The 14,240-nt window shown below is 36.6% G+C and overlaps 1 long non-coding RNA gene across 1 annotated transcript; it reads right to left on the reverse strand.

The window, feature by feature from the left end:
• Positions 1 to 1,356: 1,356 nt before the first annotated feature.
• On the reverse strand, positions 1,357 to 6,730 carry LOC133780597 (uncharacterized). The gene is made up of 4 exons (XR_009869438.1): positions 6,498 to 6,730; positions 6,174 to 6,279; positions 1,860 to 1,964; positions 1,357 to 1,767 (listed from the first exon to the last, which is right to left on the reverse strand). It is a non-coding gene; the product is annotated as an uncharacterized LOC133780597 (long non-coding RNA).
• Between the last annotated feature and the right edge of the window lie 7,510 nt (positions 6,731 to 14,240).

Below are 14,240 nucleotides of genomic sequence, written 5' to 3' on the forward strand. Positions count from 1 at the left end.
GAACTGATACGGGATTATACTGTTATAAAGTAATGCCCTTCGGACTGAAAAACGCAGGTGCGACTTACCAGCGGTTAGTTAACCACATGTTTAAAGAATTGATCGGAGTAAACATGGAGGTATACGTGGACGACATGCTGGTAAATTCCAAAAAGGCGGAAGGACATGTGAAGGATTTGCAAGAGTGTTTTGATGTATTGAACAAGTATCAGATGAAACTAAATCCTCTCAAATGTTCCTTCGGAGTTGGATCAGGGAAGATTTTGGGGTACATTGTCAATTCAAGAGGAATCGAGGCCAACCCCGACAAGATAAAAGCCCTGATCGACATGAAATCGCCAGAGAAGATCAAAGATGTACAAAGTTTAACTGGAAGAATTGCAGCCCTAAGTAGATTTATTTCCAAGTCAACGGATAAGTGTGTCCCTTTCTTCAATCTACTTAGGGGCAATAAGAAATTTGAATGGACAGAAGACTGCGAGCAAGCTTTTCAAGCCTTGAAAGCCCATATGGCACAGCCTCCTATTTTATCAAAGCCTATCGAAGGAGAAACTTTGTTCATCTACCTGGCGATCACTGAAGTTGCTACTAGTGCGGTACTAGTATGAGAGGAAGAAGGCGTACAAAAAGCGGTTTACTGTGTAAGCAAAAGGCTGATCGGAGCAAAACTGAGGTATCCTCCCATCAAGAGGTTAGCATACTGCTTAATCTTGGCCTCAAGGAAGCTACGCCCTTACTTCCAAGCCCATCCCATTATAGTCTTAACTGACCAGCCCCTTCGGCAAGTCCTCCAAAAACCAGAGGCGGCTGGGCGTTTATTAAAATGGGCAGTCGAACTGGCACTACTACAAAATTGACATGGGACGATGGTTTTAAACCGTCGTATGGACTCTCGTACGTCGGTTCTAATACTGTCGTCCCATGCAATGTCATGCCATGTAAAGTATTACATGACGATTTAAATAAAAGTGTCATCTCTTATCATAAATGAGACGATAGTTCCTATACAAACGTTGTCTCTTGTGGTACATGAGACGACAGTTTCTGTGCAAGCGTCATCCACTGCAGTAAATTAGACAACAGTTCCTACTCAAGTGTCATCCTCCTGTAGTACATGAGATGACAATTTATGTGCAAGCATCGTCCCCCACAATACATAAGACGACAGTTTTGTGGAGACCGACGTCCCATATAGAATATGAGAATTTTTTCATTTCTCTATTTTCAACCACTATATTCATTCATAATTTCTTGTGTAATTACAACATAGTTCAGACAAAATCAACACTCAGACAAAATCAATAGAACTCAGTATGTTCCAAATCTAAAATTTACAAGATCAAAATATACACATGCAATAACTATGTAAGTGCTAACTAAAAACTACAATTAGTATATTTTTTTAATTCTGATTTCAAAAGTTACTCTAGCTATGACTCATCCGCTCAAGAAGCTTCGCTGCCCATTCATTTCGAGTTTCATTAATTTCGCCAAGTGTATATTTATTCTTCCCACCACATTACAAAACACAAAATAAAAAACTAAGTCAGAAATTAAATTCAATAGAATTGTAGTTCAATAATTATAAATACACTTACATTACTAGTTAGCCATCGCATGGGTGTCACATTCAAGCAATAGTCCTTCATCATCCTTATGATATAAAAGTCGCACTCTACTGACGATGTTTGACGAGGGCAATTGACTATTTTCCACTTGTAATTTTTTTCATTCCTTCCTGTTTTTCGCTTAATGTGTGAAGAGACACTATATATACATCGATAGTAAGAGCATATTAATTTTTTATTTACATATCAAATAACCATATTATATTCTAAAATAATTTTCAAATGTATTACCTGTTCATAAGGTTCTTCAAATCATTTGGAGGAGATTTTCTAAGTGGATCAAGATAGTAACATGTATGGTCATCTGGATCAATGATCACTAACATCCAGTGACGTCTGCATTTAAAACAAAGTTATTAAAATTTTAGAACATCAGTCCAAGTGTGACAACATATTCACTGCAATGTCATTTATAGGAGTATTGTCATTAAAATTTTGAAGAGAAAACATTGAAGTATAAAAGTAAATCAAACAGAAAATCGAACAACAAATATCCTAATTTACTAGCCTAGCCATCTATCACAATCAACACAAACAAATCAAACAACACACAGGTTTTCATCCATATATCACAGCAGCACACAAAATTCTCAGAACCTACTTCACTAATACATGCAAGTTTTCAACCTTCCGTTATCACCGCAGCACACAATTATAATCCCATAACCTACTTCACTATGGATGAATATTTAAGATATTCAAACTCCTCTAACATACACATGTATAATATTAAAAAGAATAAAAGAATAATAATACTACTGCCAGCAAATGTACCTAATAATTTCCCGCATGATGAAGACATCGCTTGCCAGGCAATGCATAATTGCTTTAAATAGAAAATTTTCAATATAATGGATTAGATCTAAGGATGATATGCATATTTATATAAACCTAGCTATCTATACTTGAAATGTTAATAAAAATTTATAACAAAATAGGTCTAATATCCAATTAATATTTTTATTACTAGTTGTAAAGGAAAAAAAATATGCAATTATGACAGCTAAAGGTAGATGCGGGTACTAAACGAGTGATAGATTGACTTAGTTACTTATTTGCTTATTACCATGGGACTAATGATTTTTTCATTTTCTGAATGTAATGTATAGGGGTCAAACAGAAGCTTTTCTATCCGTATACAATAATTCAAAATATTTTACTAAGTATAGTTTTTAAGTTGGAGAACAATGGGTAGCGGCCTAGTCCGGCCACTCCATATGAAAACTGTCTCAACTATACTTTTATTTTGTATATGGATTGATATATTTCTTGACCAATATCATATATATTATTATCAACTCCCCCACCTTCACCAAAATTCCAATTATCTCTCTTAAATATGCTATATTAATATTATACTCTTCTGGCAGGGCAAGCACAAACTGTCAGGCATCAATACATCAAATTTGTATCGTCAAGCATACCATTTTAGAGATATATCTTTATAGTAATCAAATCAAAAAAGAATCTTAGCCAAAAAAAAAAAAAAAAAAAGGAAAGGAAAGAAACAGAGAATGCACTGCATGTACTCTAAATTTAATTTGATGAACTTTGAGGAGTTCCAATGATTAATAATTATTGGATTAACTCAACCATTGATCTAACAATTATGGGGTGGACGGGATGCAAAATCTACTCCTATATATTGATAGACACATACTCTTATATTATTCAGTATATTAGCAAGAAATAACGTTATAACTAGCTAGCTAGAATAACAGGGTACAAAAGCTTACACCGTGGGTTACATATATGCATGGTTAAGAAAAATACAATTAATAATAATAATAAAAGGATATGAAACTAAATAATATGTATAAATATATGTGTATGCGTAGGATTAATTTAATTGTCAACGATGAAATCGAAATCGAACATTGAAATAATCTGGCATGTATAGATGAAAACACATAGTTGCAGCTGAGCATTAAGTTTCAATTGTCTCATTGGTCATAATCCAATGAAAATGGCCTAGAGAGCTGTCTAAGAGATTACTCAACTCAAAGGGACTGATAACTGCAATATATATACTTTGTTTAGCATGCACGAAAACTATATTCAACTTATATATATATGACACACAATAAATAATATACTTAATTAATTGGGGTGGCATATGCATTTCTCATCCACGTTTTTATTCCTTCCAAACTTTCTTCACAATGAAGGCAAACAAAATTCTGAGAAATTCCAGGACAGCCACTGGTGCATTAATCTCTAACACAAACAAACCAATTATTGATTGGCCCAGCTTACTTTTGTAAGATTTTCACAAGTTTTAATAACTTGTTTTCTTAAATCTTAACTACCAATAACATTTAAAGACAAACTTAACACAGAAGGACAGATACCTATTAGAACTCCAATCAATTTTCCTTTTTGTGTAAAAACTCATGAAATTCTATATCTGTCTCACATATGAAAACACATAACCACCATGAAATATAGGATGACACTACAAGAAAAAACATTTAAAATATAGTTGCATGTGTTAAGTCTGCCCATGTAAAATTAATCTTCATATGTGTTATTTATAATAAGTAGGCAACAAACATATAGTTGCATTAATTACTACATAACTATATATACTAAGCATTATAACTAATAATATAGATACATGGATCATGAAAATGAGGTTTATCTGTATTAATTAGTATGGACATTCGATTCATATTAGTCTGACTAAAGATATAGACATGTTAGGGCCCTTACTTTAGAGGGGTCTTAATTTTTATTTTTTTTAAAATCTATCATTTTTCTATACAAAAATATTCAAAGATTTAGAAAATCATCATTTTCTATATAATAATTAAACAAAATATATTGCCTTTTTTATTCGGCCTCACTTAACAAAGAACCTGCTCTGAGTCAGGCAAGAACAGAGGAGAAGAAACCATATATATACAATTAATACTACTATTACAACATCATATACAGTACACTTAGCCAATTACACAGTAGACTACAATGATAGTATAGGCATTGATTATGAAACTCTCTCCATCATTGTCAATCTCTATGACTCAATCTAAGATCTGATCCAACGATTATATATATAGTTAATTAAATTCACGCAATCTCCATTCCCTTGGCATGTCATCCTCATACAGATCATATGGACTTAATATTCAAAGATTTAGAAAATCATCATTTTCTATATAATAATTAAACAAAATATATTGCCTTTTTTATTCTGCCTCACTTAACACAGAACTTGCTCTGAGTCAGGCAAGAATAGAGGAGAAGAAAAAAAAACAAAGGGTGTAAACAGAGAGTGAATTGAAATTTTGCCTGTTTCTTGAATTTGTTTTTCTATTTACCTCTTTTTCTGCCTGAAATTTTAATGAAATGGAGATCATTAACACTTGTCTAATTGGAGATTCAACCAAATTGGATTGTGAGATTATGGCCATTTGATAATTGAGAATTTGTTTCCACATGCAAGTTATTTATGAAATTATTGAATCCTGCCAATGGGACTGGTATGCTTGTTCTACAATGGATACTAAGCTAAGCTATACATAATCATAGTGAATAATTACACAAGGCAAGGCAAGTCTGCTAATATAGCAACATTACTAAAAAAACTCATGGAACATGGTATGAAATGAATAAAAAGAAATGAATAATGAATAATGAAAGCAATTAAAAAGAAATGAAGGCTAAAATTAAGTTCCACTTTTCTTATATATGTATATTAGTAACTATTATGCTAGTTGTTATTAACTAAACATCACAATTCACAAGTACAAGTTGTTTTATTATCATTCGTTTTAAAAAATTTCACAAATAAAAAAATTATTACAAGGGGTAAATTATTTACAAAACACCAATCAAATCAAGGCAATTAAACTCCACATAAAAGTTTCACATTTATAATTTTTCATGAACCACAAACTCATTAAGTCAGTCCACAAATAAGTTTGCAGTTGTAGGAAATCTCAATTTGAGACCAATATATCCCCATTTGACAAATTAATTTGAGTACATTAGAGAAACTGGATATTAATCTAGTAAATTTGAAATAAAAAAAATGAAAATATTCATCAAGTAGTAACAGAAATCAAATAAAAGTTTCACGTTAACTATCAAATTATTTTTAACTGTATAATTCAAGGAGTGATGCCACTTGCATTGCTTGAGCATAATCTAACAGAAAAGCAATCTAATTGAAGGAAATCTTTAACTTTTAGGTGAAGGGGAACACAATGTAAGAAAACACTGGAATGTGAACTTGCTCATACACATAAAATGCACGCATCGAACATCCGCTTGGGCTATGGCTAACTAAAGAAAATCTGATAACCACATAATGACAATAAAAAGATAACATGCTCAGATTTGTTGATAAAAAATTATAGCAAAAACAAAATATAAAAAATAAAAGGAAATTGTCATCACACTTTTCATCAATCATCACATGGATTGCTCTAAACTTTAAAATGAGGATCATCTATTTAAAACAAGCCTATTACTGAGTTTATGCAGTTTTATTATTAAAACACATATAGAGCAAATTGGACCAATGAAGAACAAAGACCTTACATTTCTTCCTTTTTTGTTACAATGGCTTGTTTTCAATCACCAAGTCGTATTAGAGTATCAGGGCTCTGAATCCATGTTCAAATATGCTAATGCCAGAATCAGGGCTCTGACTACAAAGACATACAATGGTACAACATGAGTCAATACCTTTACAAATTCACATTTACAGAGAAGAAGCCCCAAATAATCAAACCCATTATCAAACCAAGAACAGAACTTAACTATTTCCCACATATAATAAATTCACCACCAAGAACAACCAAATATGCTAATGCCGGAAAAATCACCAAATCTGAAAGAATGTTGTTTGAAAGAGATGCTTACCCAGATTTGCCCAAACACTGGAAGTTCTTGCTTCCCCAAATCTGCCCAAAAGTTACGCCTTTGCCATGCCCAGAAAAATAATGAGATGCTCAGATGCAGAGACAACAATGTTTTGTCTCGTTCGGCGCTTCGTTGACAGGGACGACGATGCAGATGGAGGGGGGAAGAAGATGGAGCGAGTAGGACAGAGCAACAGCAGAAGAAATTGGGGAAAAAAGAAGAAGAAATCGGGAAAGAGAAACAAGGTCAGAGGAAAAATAAAATAATTAATATCTTTAGTTTTTAACTTTTATTAAATAAAATCCTATTATAAAATCAGTTTCTTTAATTTCCTTTTAGCCCCAAATTTCAAAAATCATCTCTATTAAGTCCTTTACTATATTCATTTCATTTCTTAAAAACCCCATATATAATTAAATAATATTTTAATCCAATAATCTTGACTAATCAAAATTCTTTCTTTTAATCCCAAATATTATAATTAAATCATAATTTATTTTAAATCTCACGAATTTTAGGATAAACCTTTCATCCAATTGGATATATATTATTATTTATCCAAATAAATGATAATATAAATTAAGAGGGAAATATTTCTTTATAGTCTCAAAATTGGTATAAGGGAAATTGGTGGCAAAAGTACCCAATATTTTAGATTTTTTGCAATTTAGTACCCAATTATTTTTTTGGCGGGAAAAGTACTCAATATCAAGTTCCATCAGTTTCTGTAGGTACCCACTTTAACAGAGCCGTTAATTTCTGTAGGTACAGTAAGGGATCTTGATCACCAAGAGCAAGATCACATCATTGATTTAGCATTTAGAGGCTCGACAATTAGTTCTGAAGTGGCACACTACGACATTCGTGCTAGGATGGAGGCCCAAAGCCCTTAATCGCATCATTTACTTACACATGGGCATATTATGTATAAGAAAATCAATATTTATTTACACATAATTAAGTGTAAGTAAAATTATAATTTTCCACATCATCAATAAATGTATAGGTAAAGACCCTTTTTTTTTTTTTGTAGTGTGTTGATTTGAAGAAGATAAGAAATAAAAAGTCGAAATGGTTTAAAAAAAATTCAAAGTGAAAAAATTCTATTTTCAAAATTTAATGAATTTTAATTAAAAATTTATTATCATTCCTCTAACTATTTGTTTATTATATTATTAAAAAAAAGAACATTACTAAAATATCAAAACTAATGTTTACAAAATTAATATGCAATTATATACAATTTCTAAAACATAATGCAAACTAACCATATATACAAACTTACACACTACATCAAAAGTTGTACATATATTTTCTATTTACAGAAAAAAAAAATCTTAATAACAATATCTGGACACATAAAATATATTAAATTATATTAAAAAAATACAAATTACATTAGTACTTATTTTGATTAGAAAATTTGTATTGTATTAGACAACAGTTTAAGTAGAAATGTTGTCTCATGTTAAAAATATGCATGTTACAACAGTCTCATTAGAACTGTCGTTTCATGTGAGTTTTAATTTGCATGGCATAACAGTTTGTGAGCTACTGTTGTGTCATGTATATTTTTAACATGACACAACAGTTCTACTACAAATGTCATCTCATGCATGTCGTCTAAGTACAATTTTGTAGTAGTGTGGGGTAGTTCAATATTACATATTCACCGCAAGCAGCAGTAAAAGGACAAGTCTTGGATGATCTTATTGCAGAGTTCACCGAACTCCCGAACAGCGAGTAGTGCAAACAGCCTAATGTGCCTGAGCCTCAAGGTGAAGCTCCTTCGTGGAAGTTATTCACAGATGGGTCATCAAACGAATCTCACGCAGGAGCAGGAGTGATCTTGATAACGCCAGAAGGGCATCGATTTCATTGCGCCATTAGATTCGACTTCACCGCATCAAACAATGAAGCCGAATCCGAAGCACTCCTCACTGGATTAAGAATGGCGAAAGACATGAGTATAAAGGTGCTGGACATTTACAGTAATTCACAGCTGGTAGTGAATCAAGTTCTAGGGGAATATCAAGCGCAACGCCTAAAAATGGTGGCCTACTTGAACAAAACTAAAGACCTGTTAGCCCAGTTCACGAAGTATACCCACCAGCAAATACCCCGGGATCAGAATTCGAACGCAGATGCCTTAGCCAAACTCGCGAGCGTGAAAGATGCTGATACTTTGAACGTTGTGCCAGTAGAAAGATTGAGTGAGCCAAGCATACGAGCAATTGAAGCCAGTATGGAAATCTAAATGGAAGATACATGGATGGCACCTTACTTGGAGTATCTGACAAATGGTGTACTACCAGCAGATAGAAACAAGGCCATAACTCTTCAAAGGCAGGCTGCTAGGTACATACTGGTCTATGGTGTTCTATACCGAAGAGGATATTCCATGCCATTACTCAGATTTATTACACCAGAGAAAGCTAAGGAGCTAATGAAGGAAGTACATGAAGGCTTCTGCGGGGATCACGCTGGGGGGCAAAGTTTGGCGAAAAATATTCTAAGGCAGGGTTATTTCTGGCCAACTATGAACGAAGATTCAATGGAGTTTGTGCGAAAGTGCGATAAGTGTCAAAGATTTTCCAAAATCCCACGCGCAGCTCCAAACGAGTTAAAACAGATGGAAAGTCCTTGGCCTTTTGCAGTGTGGGGAATAGACTTGATTGGATCCCTGCCAATGGGAAAAGGCGGAGTGAAGTACACAGTTGTTGCAGTTGACTACTTCACCAAATGGGTCAAAGCTGAACCGCTCGCTACCATAACGACCAAGAAAGTTCTTGACTTTGTCATCAAGAACATTGTTTGCCGATATGGTTTGCCTCAAAAAATCATCTCAAACAACGGTACCCAATTTGACAGTGAACTATTCACCGACTTCTGCGAAAGACACGAGATTATCAATAGCATTTCCTTAGTCACGCATCCACAAGCGAACGGGCAGGTCGAAGCAGTGAATAAAACGCTTAAGGACACCGTGAAGAAAAGACTTGAAGATGCTAAAGGAGCATGGCCAGAACAGCTGCCTGAAGTACTCTGGTCGTATAGAACTTCTCATCGAACAGCTACAGGTCACACTCCGTTTTCCTTAGCATACAGGTATGAAGCTATGCTGCCCGTCAAATTAGATCCCCCCTCACATCGACGCATCACATACGACCAGGGCCAGAATAGCCAACTAATGATGGAGTCCCTAGACTCAATTGAAGAGATACGAGAAAGAGCCCAACTCCGAGTTGCTGCGTACCAGCAAAAGGTCGCCCGGTATTTTAACTCAAAGGTAAAAGAAAGAAAATTCAACGTCGGAGATCTAGTGCTACGACGAGTTTTCTTGAACACCTGCGACCCCACTGCTGGAGTACTCAGACCAAACTGGGAAGGACCTTACCAGATTGAAGAAGTCCTTCATCCGGGCACCTACAAACTTGCACGCTTAAATGGAGATCTCATTCCACGCTATTGGAACGGTGAACACCTGTGCAAGTACTACCAATAAACAGTCCTTTTTAAAGGACTGGCTTGTATTAATTTTTACTTTTTACAAGTTTCGAAAAAGGGTTAGCCACGTTGTATGGCTAATCGCTTATAAGTGTAAGATCTTTTCTAAGATCACTCGTAAAGACATGATTAGTCCATTTTTAATACGAGATTATAAGGGACTGTGCGCAGCCAGTCATTCTTGCCAACCTTTGTAAATTTATTTTACAAGTATTTGTTCATTACGTGTGTTGTTTTGCTGTATTATAAGTTTTATGTTTCCTACCGAGCAGCAATGTTCGTACAGGCCGTGGTCAAGGCAAGTGACCAAGGACCTAAAGCTCCTCGATCACTTGGGGGGCATATAAGATACATCGATAGCAAAGCATACCAAGAGGTATGTATACACATGAACAAAATAAGTGAAAGCATGCTACGGTACTTAGAGTATTTTTCAAAATTTATATTTTGTTGAATCAAACCAAAGTACTATGCTGAGTTCGGTCATGCGAACAGATGTTATAATAAGATGAAAATATTATAATATCAAATGGCAGTCTTTTACACCGCAAGCAGTACTGCTTGGATGTAATTGTTCAAAGTAAACGGAAAGATTGCTACCCGTGCAGCAAATTTAAATATAAAGTAAAAATTGTCTTTACAGCACGACCCGTGGGTAGTGTAATCGAAGAAAAATAAAAAAGAAATAAGTTCAAGGAGCAGGAGGGTCTTGCTCAACAGTCTGATTGGTCGCATCATCAGCAACTCCTCCTTCCTCTTCGACCGCAGCCGGCTGGATGCTTGGGGAAGCGGGGATCCTTGCTCTTTCTTCTTCTGCAGCCAATCGAGCAGTGCAGCGGGCCAGCTCAGTGTTCCTGGCATCCTCTAGAAGGTAGTTAAAGTTGGCACCCCAGTTGTGTTTCCAATAGTCGTAGAAACACCGAAGCGTCGCATTCTTATACCTTTCCAGATCTTTGGCATTGGTGAGCTTCAGCTGCTCTACTTGGCTCTCAAGAAAAGCTATGGCCTTGTCCTTACCTAGGAGTTCCTCCTTGAGCTTCTTGACTTCACGATATTGAACTCGGCTGGACTCCTGGTATTCTTCCCTCTGCTTCTTCATGGCTGCCTTAGAAGACTCAGCTTCTTCCAACTTTGCCACCGCAGCATCCTTCTGTTGGGTGACCACCTCCAACTCCTCAGTGTGCCTGGCTTCTGCAGCCTGAAGCTCCTCGTTGGCCTTTGCCTGGTACCCCTTAATGGCCTTTGCCTGAGCCTGGTCGATGGTAGCCTGGGCACGGGCGCGAGCAACCGTTGTAGTCAGCATGGCCTATGGTCAAAGGATAAAGCTAGAATCTATTACAAGGTAGAAAAAACGAAAGCCAAAGAGATAAAAAAAATGCTTACACTGGCAATTTCGTTTAGAGCCCTGTTCAGGATTTGATCGACCCCCATATTCTCCGCCTCAACCATCGCCTCCTTGCAGCGGTCATACCTCACAATTTGTGCAAGGCGATCCTTTGCTGCTCGCAAGGTGCAGTGTGAAAGTTTGGCCCCAGGAACTTCAGCTGGCTGGGACTGTTCTTTCGTGGCTGTAGGTGTGCGATTCGTAGCAGCGGGCGGGGTTTCCTTTTCAACAGGAGCCGAAGGCTGAGCAGAAGCTTTCCCAGTTGGCGCATCCTTGGAAGGATCTTCTGTTCGACCCTTCTTGGCAGGAGGTCCTTGGCTCGATTCTCCATTATGCCTCCTGGATGTCTTTCGTTGAACCAGGGGGACTTTTGCCTCCTCTTTAGCCTAGTACAAATCAAAGACATTGGGAGTGGGCATCTCTGTGTACAAAGAAAAATATGCAGATGATAAGATAAAGGCGGATGAAAACTCTTGATAAAACAGAAAAGAGGTCACAAAGTTTAATACCCGAGCTACAACTACTGGTCGCTATACTACTGACTCTATTTTTCATACACTCACTATCTGGCACGAAGAAGTCTGGCCCTAGATTTGGAGTATACGTAAAATTGCCGTCCCCGTCAAACAAGTGATAGGGAATTGGCAAGCTATTTAAAAGCGAAATAACAGTACCATTTTCATCGGAGGATTCATTCAGGTCTAAAGCAGACTCTGTTGCCTTTTGTTTCCCCTTGCCTTAGGGCACAAAAGGCCTCTCTGCGGAAGGGTCGCCAGTGGGTTCCCTGATTGTAACCCCCGTTGGCCTCCTTCAAGGAGGGGACACTGGGGGTTGCTGCTCGGGATCCCCTTCGGCCGTGGAATCTGCCACCATGGGCCCTCTTGTATCATGGCGAGGAGCCAGGAGGCCAGATAGCCTCAGATTTTTGTCAGTGACCAGGGACTTGACGCTTTTTTCTGCGTCTGCCATCCTGGCCAGTGCGTTGGACCTCAACACCATGTCTGGTGTTGGGGTCGGACGTAACCATTGTAACGACTCGGATTTTCAAGACTCGATAATGCGAAAATATAAATGTTTTCATTTAACAAAATGTCTCAAAAACCCGTATAAAAAAAACTTTTTAAAAAGTCGTATGGCCATACTTAACATTTAGTTACAAACATGTTTTATAAAGAGTAGAGTGAGCCTAGTTTAGGAAAATTACACAACATTTCTAAAAATAAAAAGGCTTCCCAAAAGGTCGGTCCACATGTACATTTGCAAGGAAGACTCCAGCGCTCACTGCTCTGCCTTGCCCTTGCTCTTACCTACAACATGAAACAACTAGGTAAGGAAAACGCTTAGTGAGATCAACTTTCAAACAAAGCGTGTAGAGAATTAGGGTTCCGGACCCATCCAGACCCTACACAATCAATTTCAAGAACGCTAAAGCGTCCTGGCAAACTTATGGTCATGCCTGATAACCAAGGATAAATTAATTCATAACTAGATAAAAATCCTACAATCAGAAAAATCCCAGAACAAGCAGATATATTATATCACAACTATATCTTATCAACAATTATATCCTTGCACTCAGAAAATCCCAGAGCAAGCAGATATATTATATCACAATATAATTCGAGACCAACGCTCGACAATTTCCAACAATTCATGCGTAACGTGCCCTCCAATATAATTGCTAATCTGTAAAAGAGAACTGAGTCCCCACACTAAGATCTCGTCAATAAATATTCTCATCAAGGGTAACTATCATGTTACCTAGGGCATCGCTACCTATTCAAGAGTGTAATCCAATTTACACGGTTTTATGGAGACTTCTATGTTAATCAGTGGTGCTGGTGAGCAGTTGCCCCTAGGGTATTCAGCCTCACTCAATCTTGGCAACCCCTAGTATCGCTAGGCACTCTCACTGAATGGCCAATATTCACGGCTGCTATCAGGGAATAACTTATCAGAGCACTTGCTCGGATTCTAACCGTCCAATGATAAAGTAAGCATGAGGGCCCCTAGGTCCCATTTATCTTGGCGCCCCTAGGTTTAACCAGCTTATCCTAATCTCATGGCCACTCGTCGCGGTAATGAACCGGACATAAATAAAAGCAAGCAGTGTGACGGGGATCAACCATCTAGGATATGACGGACATCTACCGTTCATATTTTCTAAATCAGCACTCACTAGACTAACGTCTCTAAGCAACTTTCTATGACAGCCTATATATGTGCATGTATCCCTATACTAACATACAAGACAATAATCATTTCATGTTGCAGCCATACAATATAAGTTGACTTACTTGGAGTCCTTAGCGCTCAGCAGGTTTTCACCCTCCAACGTTCAGTCCAGTTACGCTTAGCCAATACTGTAGTTATCCATACAGTATACTCGGATTAATTATGGCACTCATAATTCATTATTATTATTTTGGGCAGTTTGGTCATTTTAATAAAAGTCATTTGTAAGGATTTATAATCCTTATTTGGTTTTAAACCTATTAAGGAAAGTCATACAAAATATTCGAGACTAAACCCTAAGTCTCGGGGAGGCCTATCCTAAGGTCTCGATACCTAGGCTCAGGTATCACAATGGTATTTTCCCACAATCCGCTAAAAATCTTATTCTTTCAAGATATCGCTATTAACCCGCACTTTCGACTAGTCGGTTAAAATATGTAAGATTTTAGCCGGTATTATATCCAGAAAATACTAATAAATTCCTTAATTATTTTTAAAGAAAATAAACTCTTAAATTTTCCTTTTATTTTTCTTAAGGTTTTAATATCTATAAACCGTTTTAAGAAAATTGCCTAATTTGTCTTAATTAGGAAAACCGTTAAAAATTTCTCATCTTG

The sequence above is a fragment of the Humulus lupulus genome, chromosome 5, assembly GCF_963169125.1.
Source record: "Humulus lupulus chromosome 5, drHumLupu1.1, whole genome shotgun sequence".
NCBI classification, from domain to species: domain Eukaryota; kingdom Viridiplantae; phylum Streptophyta; class Magnoliopsida; order Rosales; family Cannabaceae; genus Humulus; species Humulus lupulus.